The 9,366-nt window shown below is 39.0% G+C and overlaps 1 long non-coding RNA gene and 1 pseudogene across 1 annotated transcript in view; one reads left to right on the top strand and one right to left on the bottom strand.

The window, feature by feature from the left end:
- Positions 1-9,366, top strand: part of LOC108517887 (uncharacterized) — a 47,938-nt gene that overhangs the window by 23,539 nt on the left and 15,033 nt on the right. The window contains exons 3-4 of the long non-coding RNA XR_001882238.1: positions 798-902; positions 7,166-7,283. This is a non-coding gene — a long non-coding RNA (uncharacterized LOC108517887). The remainder of the gene's footprint in view (positions 1-797; positions 903-7,165; positions 7,284-9,366) is intronic.
- LOC108517886 (uncharacterized protein encoded by LINC01587-like) lies at positions 44-1,289 on the bottom strand (annotated as a pseudogene).

Raw genomic sequence — 9,366 nt, 5'->3', positions numbered from 1 at the left:
TATATATATATGATTGCATTGATTCTTTTCATGCAGACTCCATGATCTGGACAGAAAGTGACCTTCATTGATGCATTCCAGTTGAGTGAGCACTGGAGACTGTCGCACTGGGGTTTGGGTCAAAGTTCCAGCTGGCAGCAAAACATTCTGGCTCTGTTTTATCTGCAGTGTCTGCAGTTCCTGTATGTGGAGGGAAGAAGGCTGGTGTTCCTAGGTCTCCTTTTATATAATTATAAAATGAGCTTTTATAATTATAAAAGCAATGCATGAAAATAAACAAAATCAACATTCCCGAAGGGACCAAAATATGCTATTTTGGTAGGTTGACTATTTCAGTTAAAGGCACTTGAAAAACAGCAGGTGCAAGGAGATCAGTCTGAACTTCATTTTCTTAAAAGCAGAAGATGAAATTCCCATGTGAAAGATGTCATCTCTACACTAGAGAAAAAACAAGGTTCTTATCATCAGGGACAAGAAAGTTGAAGTGGAATGAATTCTGTACAAACAAGCCTTGTTCAACTAACTCTTGTCATGCTGGCTACTTCTCTATCCAGTTAACCACCCTAGCCCAAGACCTTTTGCCTGATCACATGTTTACAGTTCATAATTCTTTGTCAAATCTGGTATAGAATTAACTGACTCTGACAGCTTCTTTGGGTCTTTATTTCTTATGAGGCTTCTATGCTAAGTAAAGCTTGTATTGTGCTTTGCTCCTGTTAATCTATGTTATGTCAATTTAATTCTTGGACCCACCTGGGACCCTAAAAGGGTGAAGGAGTATTCTTCTGTCCCAACAGTTTCTGTCCTAAAAGGCTGAGCACCTTCCGACTCACTGTGGAGCCTGCAGATGGGATTCTGAGGGGCCTAATAAATGATGGAAGAAAGTAGGAATTCTTATCAAGGTCAGTTCTCCTGGATTTTTGTCCGTAGCGTCCAGTTGAAAGAAGAGTAAAAATTTTTGCATGTTCCTTCCTGCCCAAATTCAACAGACAGGGAAAAAAATTGTTAAAAATTGGTTCTTTGAATTGTGAGTCTTGTAAATTTGCTTCTGGGTGTCCATTGGTAATTGATCCACAGCCTCCCAGGAAGTCCTTGTTTTTCTTACCTATGTCTTTTGTGTGGGTTGTCATAAGGAAGAAAATTATAATTAATTAGATTTGAGATAGGAGGCTGGCAGGGCTTGTTTTCTGGTCATGACCCTGCTGATCTGGTTGAAAGGATATGGTTGAAACAGAAGGCAGTGAAGACGCCAGCCAAAATAAGCAGATGGCCATGAAAGTGACCTCTAGTTGCCCTCACTACTCATTAGCATAAAGACATTCCCATGGGTGCCATGACAGTTTACACATGCCATGGCAACGGGCCATAGCAATGGCCCGCAAGTTACTGTGTATGGTTCTGGAAGCTCTCTGCCCCTTTTCCAGAATGTTCTGAATAATCCGCCTCTTAATTAGCATATAATTAAAAGTGGGTTTAAATACACCTGCCAACAGCTTATACATTGCTGACTCTGGGCACACTGCTTATGGGTTAGCCCTGCTCTGCCAGGAGCAGCTCTGGTTCAATAAACATTGCTTTCTCTCACCACTGGCTCACCCTTGAATTCTTTCCTGGGTGAAGTCAAGAACCCTCTCAGGTTGATCCCCAATTTTGAGGTTCACCTGTCCTGCATCAGACTCTCCTGCATCTTCTTTGAAGTCATAAGGGCTTGGCTTTGTCATCAGTGGAAATGTGCTCTTTGGTTTCTATCAGCCTGGGGCCCAAGCTGTTGGGCTTCTGCCTAGCAGTTAGCCAGCTCTCCAGGATTCTGAAACACGAAGTGTCTCTTTGTATGACTGCGCCAGCTCTCAGGAGAGTTTGTCATAATCGTCTCAGCCTTTGTTGCCCTGTTAACAATAAGGGTCTTTACTTAGGTATCCTTGGAGGAAACTTTGAATCTGGGGGGTGGGATTTTTGTCCCCTCTTTATGGATGCCTCTTTTATCCATGATTAAACTATAAAAGGATGATCAGTTTTGAGTGAAAGTTGAAGTAGGTATACCTTTGAAGATTTGGACTTTTGTATCTAAAAGTATTTTTTTAAGAGAACCCTCATCCTAAACAACTGTCCTGTTGGTACAAATGTGAAGATTTGGCTTAAAAGAAAAAAAAAACTTACATAAATTGTTATCACAGAAAAGAGAAACTAACCTAAGTGTTTTCAAGTTCATGTGGTTTTAGATAATCTTTGGTAAATAAAAACCTACTTAAAGTTTGCTGATTTAATTAAACCAGGCACGTTTGCTGCATTGTCAACATTAAATACAGTGCACACACACAACTTCTTCTACCTGGACTTACTAATCTAAAAGCTTGTGTATGTTTAAGAGTGTAAAATTATAAATTCAACCTAAGAACAAAATAATAATAAGTTGCTTGATATATGAAAAACATGACAATTTAAAAAATTGAAAAGAGCCATATGTTGTACCTTTGTCTTTGTTTCTGTGGGGTTTTTTTTGTTTTTTTTTTTGATACTTGGCTGATTTGTCTATAAGAAAATAAGATAATTACTAGCTTTGTTTAATGTCTCATGAAGTCTTCATTAACAATTCAGACATAATTGTTAAAACCAAGTAGACTTAATAAATGTAAACAGGGCAAAAGTTTATAAATGACCCTTTCAACAATGATTATGTTTTATAAAATATGTGTACTTAAAACTAGTTTCCAAAATATTTTTTTGCAAGCTAAAACCTTAAAATTATACTTGGTTAAATTAAATGATTGACATTTGTTGAATATCATGATCATTTCCAAATAAGATGTAATACTGAAACATTAATTGCTGAATATAAGTTTAACCTTCTATTCTTTTGGCTTCCTATTACAGAATAACAAAAGATATTTGGATCTGTTAATAAATATGTCCTGTGCCACACTGAAAAATTGTTCAACAACGAAGCATATATATTTCTAGGAGTCATGAAATAATATATTCACAAATCCATAGAAGTTTATAATTGCTTATTTCCTGGCTTTCTAGTTTTTACTAGAAATTAAAGTCACTAAGAGTTAAGAATTCTGATACAAAAACTGCTAGAAATCATAAAGGAAATACCTCAGTATGAAAAGCTATGATGAAGGTGAGATGTTATAAGGAATAAAGTTGTGTTTTCTGCTATCGTTGAGGAAAAGAATAATTTTGTTGGTTTTGAGGTTCAAAAGGTTGCTTCAGGATGAATCAATAAATAAAGGATAAAAACTGGATGGATATAAAATGTTAGAGAGAGAGAGAGAGCTAAAGAGAGGATCTAGTCAAACTGACTAAACTGAATGAATTTATTATAAATGTTTTAAAAATGACCCTTAATATCATAAGCAAACTGATGCAAAACTAGAATTTTGTCTTCTCAATTAAAAGGACAAAATTTTTTTGAGCACTGATCTGCTCTTGATAAGAGATTTATTGAAATGTTTTCTTTTCTTTTCTTTTGTTTTTTGTTTTTTTGGTTTTTTTTTTGAGACATAGTCTTACTCTGTCACCCAGGCTGGAGTGCAGTGGTGTGATCTCTGCTCACTGCAACCTCCACTTCCCGGGTTCAAGCAATTCTCCTGCCTCAGCCTCTTGAGTAGCTGGGATTACAGGCGTGCACCACCCTGCCCAGTTAATTTTTGTATTTTTAGTAGAGACGGAGTTTCACCATGTTGGCCAGGGTGGTCTCGAACTCCTAACCTCATGTGATCTACCTACCTTGGCCTCCCAAAGTGCTGGGATTACAGGTGTGAGCCACCGCCCCTGGCCAAAGTGTTTTTCTTTATGCTTGAAGTAATTTGCCTAGAAAACAGAGATTTTGTGTTTAATTAAAAAATTTCCTGCCCTTCGTATTGTCTTTATTGTCTTTGATTACTTAAGTAAACTAAGTGTTCTCAATATTAACAAAGCTAACGTTTTTTTTTTTAATCATGATGTAACTTTCTGTATTTGCCTTTGAAATCTTTTGTCGCTTTGGTGTTATTCCATGATCTATGATCGTGTTTTAATTAATAATTTTAACTTTTGATATTTTCGAAAACTTCCCAAAATCAAATTTTTAATTAAATCTATTTGACCTTGAGCTGACTTTAGAATTTTCCAGATGGGTATCTGGAGGATTACAAAAGATTTGTTTTCTCTCCTTATAAAAAGAGAGATATTAAACCAATTAAGCTTATTTGATATATTAAAGTATACAGAAAACATAGTCAAAAACGATATTTAACCTTCCTGTTATATTTATATGAATGTATATCATTAATATAAGTGTTCTAAAATTATATAAAATTACTAAAAATGTGATATGTTCTAACATTATCAGTAATGATTCTAGTTAGCATGTTAAAATGTTGTATGTCATAGATATAACCAAATTCCTTGTCAATTTAATCACTATTTTAGTGAACTCTTATCAGATCCTTAACTATGGCCATTTTGAGCTGTCCTTATTTGCAGACAGCTGTTGTTTATTCTGATTCTTTCTGAAGGAATTTACAATCAGCTACTGTCTAAAGTTGCTACTTTTTCAAACAGAGTCATAGAAAAAGCCTCTGCAAGTACTCTAAAACACAGATTCTCTAGTAACTGTAAGACCCTATAGCCAGACTGGGTAAGAATTTCCAGAACTCCAATGAAGAAACTGATGGGTTCTTGAAAGTACTATCACAAAATCAAGCAGAATAAGAATTAATGACATGGGGCTAAACAAACTGATGAAGATAATTTTTTATGACTTTTGTCTGGAACACTGATTATTCTTTAACATTATGCTTTGGCCGGGCGCGGTGGCTCAAGCCTGTAATCCCAGCACTTTGGGAGACCGAGACGGGCGGATCACGAGGTCAGGAGATCGAGACCATCCTGGCTAACACGGTGAAACCCCGTCTTTACTAAAAAAAATACAAAACTAGCCGGGCGAGGTGGCGGGCACCTGTAGTGCCAGCTCCTCGGGAGGCTGAGGCAGGAGAATGGCGTAAACCCGGGAGGCGGAGCTTGCAGTGAGCTGAGATCCGGCCACTGCACTCCAGGCGACAGAGCGAGACTCCGCCTCAAAAAACAAAAACAAAAACAAACAAAACAAAACAAACAAAAAAAAAACATAATGCTTTATAGATTTAACAAAAGTTTTCTGTTTTTTTCTCTTAGCGATGTATAGCTTAGCAAGTTAGTAAGGCGTACCTTAGTAAACATAAAGGAGATACTTATCTTTTTTTCTACCAGATCCCCCCCAAATTTAGAAACTGTCAGTGAGTATTCTTATTTTCATGGCAATATGACTGCCTACATGAGTTCAATAAGAATCTGTTCTCTTTACAACAGGACATAATTGGAAACACTGGTTATATAATTAAGGCTTTGACTGGAGTATCACATTTCCAGATATGACTAGATAACGTTAAGGAACTAAGGTTGACTTTATGGAGCCAATGCTTATAAAGCTTTCTTGGAAAAGCTGGTCTGGTACCTGGCTTAAAAAGGCCATGCCAGATGTCTGAGCTACAGAGACGTGGGCTAATGATTAGGTATTATTTTATGTTTCTAAATTTGTGGTAATTTGTTACACAAGAATAAAAAGCTAATACAATAATATACAGCTTTCCAAGCCAATGAAAATAAGTGTTCCTACTTCTTTTGCACAATATTATATTTTTTGCTATTATTTTGATGTAGCAAAATATATTCGAACATATTCCTCTTTATAGAAAAAAAAAAGGCTCTTGGCTTTATAGCTGAGTAAGCAATGTCACTTTCCAACAGGCCCCAAACCCTCAGGATATTTTGGGAACTTCAAGAAGAGAGGAATTCACCAAATCTATAGGTATCCCAGATGAAGTCTAATGCTAAATCCTTGGCTTGGTTTCCTGACCTTTAGAGGCTTTTAAAGGTACAATCTGAGATTCCAGCAAAGTAGACTTTTAAAAAAGCCTAAATAATCCATCACTATTCTTGCTGCACTTATGTAAATAATCAGGCCAAGTTTAATGAGACTACATTATTTGACTAACAAATCAGTTTTATGTTGATTACCTTTGGTAAAAATGCAGTGACCATGTTGCAGGCCTTTTCCTTAGTTCAGCTAAAGACAGGGGTTCTCATCACATGACCACGAAAATATAAGCTTGCAGACAAATTGAAGGGTGCGCAGTGCAGGGTTTTTATTGGGTGAAAAGGAAATAAAGGGGGGAACAGGGACTCTCTGTAAGGCCAGAGTTCCTCTAGTGTGCTTCCCACCTTGCACCTTGAATCCCAGGTCCCACACAGGAAGAGGAGGGGCCAGGCTCCTCTGGGCTGCAAACCATGTGAACTTCTGTGGCTCCACCCCAGTGCACATTCCCAGTGCACAGGCCAGTTGGAATTTTGCCAGGGACCCCCCTCCCACCTGGCTGTCTCAATTTTAAAGAGAAAAAATTATATTTCAGGAGAAAACTATACTGTATCCATTATTAGATGGATACATTAGACCTACTCATTGTTTTTGAGGTTTTTCTTTACCTATATAATAGTGACTAGATTGTAAATTCTTCTAGTTTCCTCCAGCATCTGGCTATTAGTATCCAAACTAATATTTCCAATTTTCTCCCACTCTTCTGACTTGGAATCACCAAAAATTAAAAATGTCCTTTTCTGGAATTCCTGTAAGCTGAAACTGGACACTTTAATACAGACTTCAGCGAAGTCACTGTAACAGCTCATATGTGAACAACCTGTTCAACATGCAAATGGGAAACCAGGGTAACATGCAAGATTGTCACTGCCTGTCCCACTCCAGTTGGAGATTCTTTGAACCCAACATCTAGACATCTCAACCACTGCCGTCTGGACTCCCAAGACTTAAAAGCAGAAGATGAGATTCCCATGTGAAAAATGTCCTCCCTACACTAGAGAAGAGGCAACATTCTTATCATCAAGGACAAGATAGATGAGGCTGAAGGAATTCTGTACAAACAAGCTTTGTTAAACTAACCCTTGCCATCCTGGCTACTTTACCCAATTAACCACCCTAGCCCAGGATGCTTTGGTTTATCACATGTTCACAGTTTGCTATACTTTGTTCAATCTTGTAACTGACTGTAACTGCTTCTTTGGGTCTTTGTTCCTTTATGAAGTTGCCCAGGCCAGACAAAACTTATGTTACTCTCTCTTCTGTCAGTTTAATTCTGGAACTCAACCAGGCCCTTAAGAGGATGGAGGCGAGTTTTTCCCACAGCAGTTCTGAATGGGATGAAGTGAAAAATAAAATCTCCCCATTGCCACTACAGCACCTCCAGGTGAGTCCTGCAGCAGAAATACTGTTTAACTGTTTCTGCTTTTATTTTTTCTGATTATCGTCTTTATCATTCAGTTTTATATGTTCATATCTGTGTGCTTTGATAATTATATATACATACTTTTGGTTATTATCTACTTATTCATTACACTGAAAAAAAAAAGAGATCTACTCTACTTGCTCTATAATCTACATCCCCTTCCCTCCTACATTTTTTTGTTTTCTTGATTTGGTTTCTTATTGAAACTAGAAGTAGACTGACTGTAAATAAAAAGTAGTTTAAGCTTCAGGACCTTTAATCTCTCAGGCTCCTTCCAATGTTCTGGACCTAATTTTGTTAGGTCTCAGACTCCTTTCAATGTTCTGGACCTAATTTTGAATTTGCAATATGTACTCATGTTCTTTAAAGACAGCCTCCAAGTTAGATAAGCTCCAGCCATTCAAAATCTAAATCTGACCCATTAACCTTATAAAGTCAGTATAACAACATTAACAAGATATAATCACCAGAAAATGGCCTACTCGATTGGGCACCAAGATGTCTGAATAGGAACAGCTCCAGCCTCCAGCTCCCAGCATGAGCAACACAGAAGGTGGGTGATTTCTGCATTTCCAACTGAGGTACTGGGTTCTTCTCACTGGGGCATTTCGGACAGTTGGTGCAGGACAGTGGGTGCAGCCCAACGAGCGAGAGCCTAAGCAGGGTGAGACATCGCCTCACTTGGGAAGCACAAGGGGGAAGGGAATTCCTTTTCCCAGCCAGGGGAAACTGTGACACACAACACCTGGAAAATCAGGTCACTCCCACCCTAATGCTGAGCTTTACCAAGGGTCTTAGCAAATGGCATACCAGGAGATTATATCCCGCACCTGGCTCGGAGGGTCCCACGCCCACAGATCCTCCCTCATTGCTAGCACAGCAGTCTGAGATCTAACTGCAAGGTGACAGCGAGGCTAGGGGAGGGGTGCCTGCCATTCCTGAGGCTTAAGTAGGTAAACAAAGCCGCTGGGAAGCTCGAACTGGGTGGAGCCCACTGCAGCTCAATTAGGCCTGCCTGCCTCTATAGACTCCACCTCTGGGGACAGGGTATAGCTAAACAAAAAGCAGCAGAAACCTCTGCAGATGTAAATGTCCCTGTCTGACACCTTTGAAGAGAGTAGTGACTCTCCTAGCATGGAGGTTGAGATCTGAGAAAGGACAGACTGCCTGCTCAAGTGGGTCCCTGACCCCCAAGTAGCCTAACTGGGAGACATCCCCCACTGGGGGTAGACTGACACCTTACACCTCCAGGTACACCTCTGAGACAAAGCTTCCAGAGGAGCAATCAGACAGCAACACTTGCTGTTCAGCAATATTCTCCCTTCTGCAGCCTCTGCTGCTGGTACCCAGGCAAACAGGGTCTGGAGTGTACCTCACGCAAACTCCAACAGACCTGCAGCTGAGGGTCCTGACTGTTAGAAGGAAAACTAACAAACAGAAAGGACATCCACACCAAAACCCCATCGGTACGTCACCATCATCAAAGACCAAAGGTAGCTAAAACCACAAAGATGGGGAAAAAGCAGTGCAGAAAAGCTGAAAATTCAAAAAATCAGAGCACCTCTCGCCATCCAAAGGAATGCAGCTCCTGTCCAGCAATAGGACAAAACTGGACGGAGAATGACTTTGATGAGTTGAGAGAAGAAGGCTTCAGTCGATCAAACTTCTCAGAGCTAAAGGAGGAACTACGAACCCAGCGCAAAGAAACTAAAAACCTTGAAAAAAGATTTGACGAATGGATAACTAGAATAACTAATGCAGAGAAGTCCATAAATGACCTGATAGAGATGAAAACCATGACACGAGAACTACGTGACAAATGCACAAGCTTCAGTAACTATCTCAATCAACTGGAAGAAATAGTATCAGTGATTGAAGATCAAATGAATGAAATGAAGTGAGAAGAGAAGTTTAGAGAAAAAAGAGTAAAAAGAAATGAACAAAGCCTCCAGGAAATATGGGATTATGTGAAAAAACCAAATCTACATCTGATTGGTGTACCTGAAAGTGACGGGCAGAATGGAACCAAGTTGGAAAACACTCT

Source organism: Rhinopithecus bieti, unplaced genomic scaffold, assembly GCF_001698545.2.
Source record: "Rhinopithecus bieti isolate Rb0 unplaced genomic scaffold, ASM169854v2 scaffold_43115, whole genome shotgun sequence".
Lineage (NCBI taxonomy): Eukaryota > Metazoa > Chordata > Mammalia > Primates > Cercopithecidae > Rhinopithecus > Rhinopithecus bieti.
The sequence above is the reverse complement of the archived record's forward strand: the minus strand, read 5'-3'. Positions and strand labels throughout refer to the sequence as shown.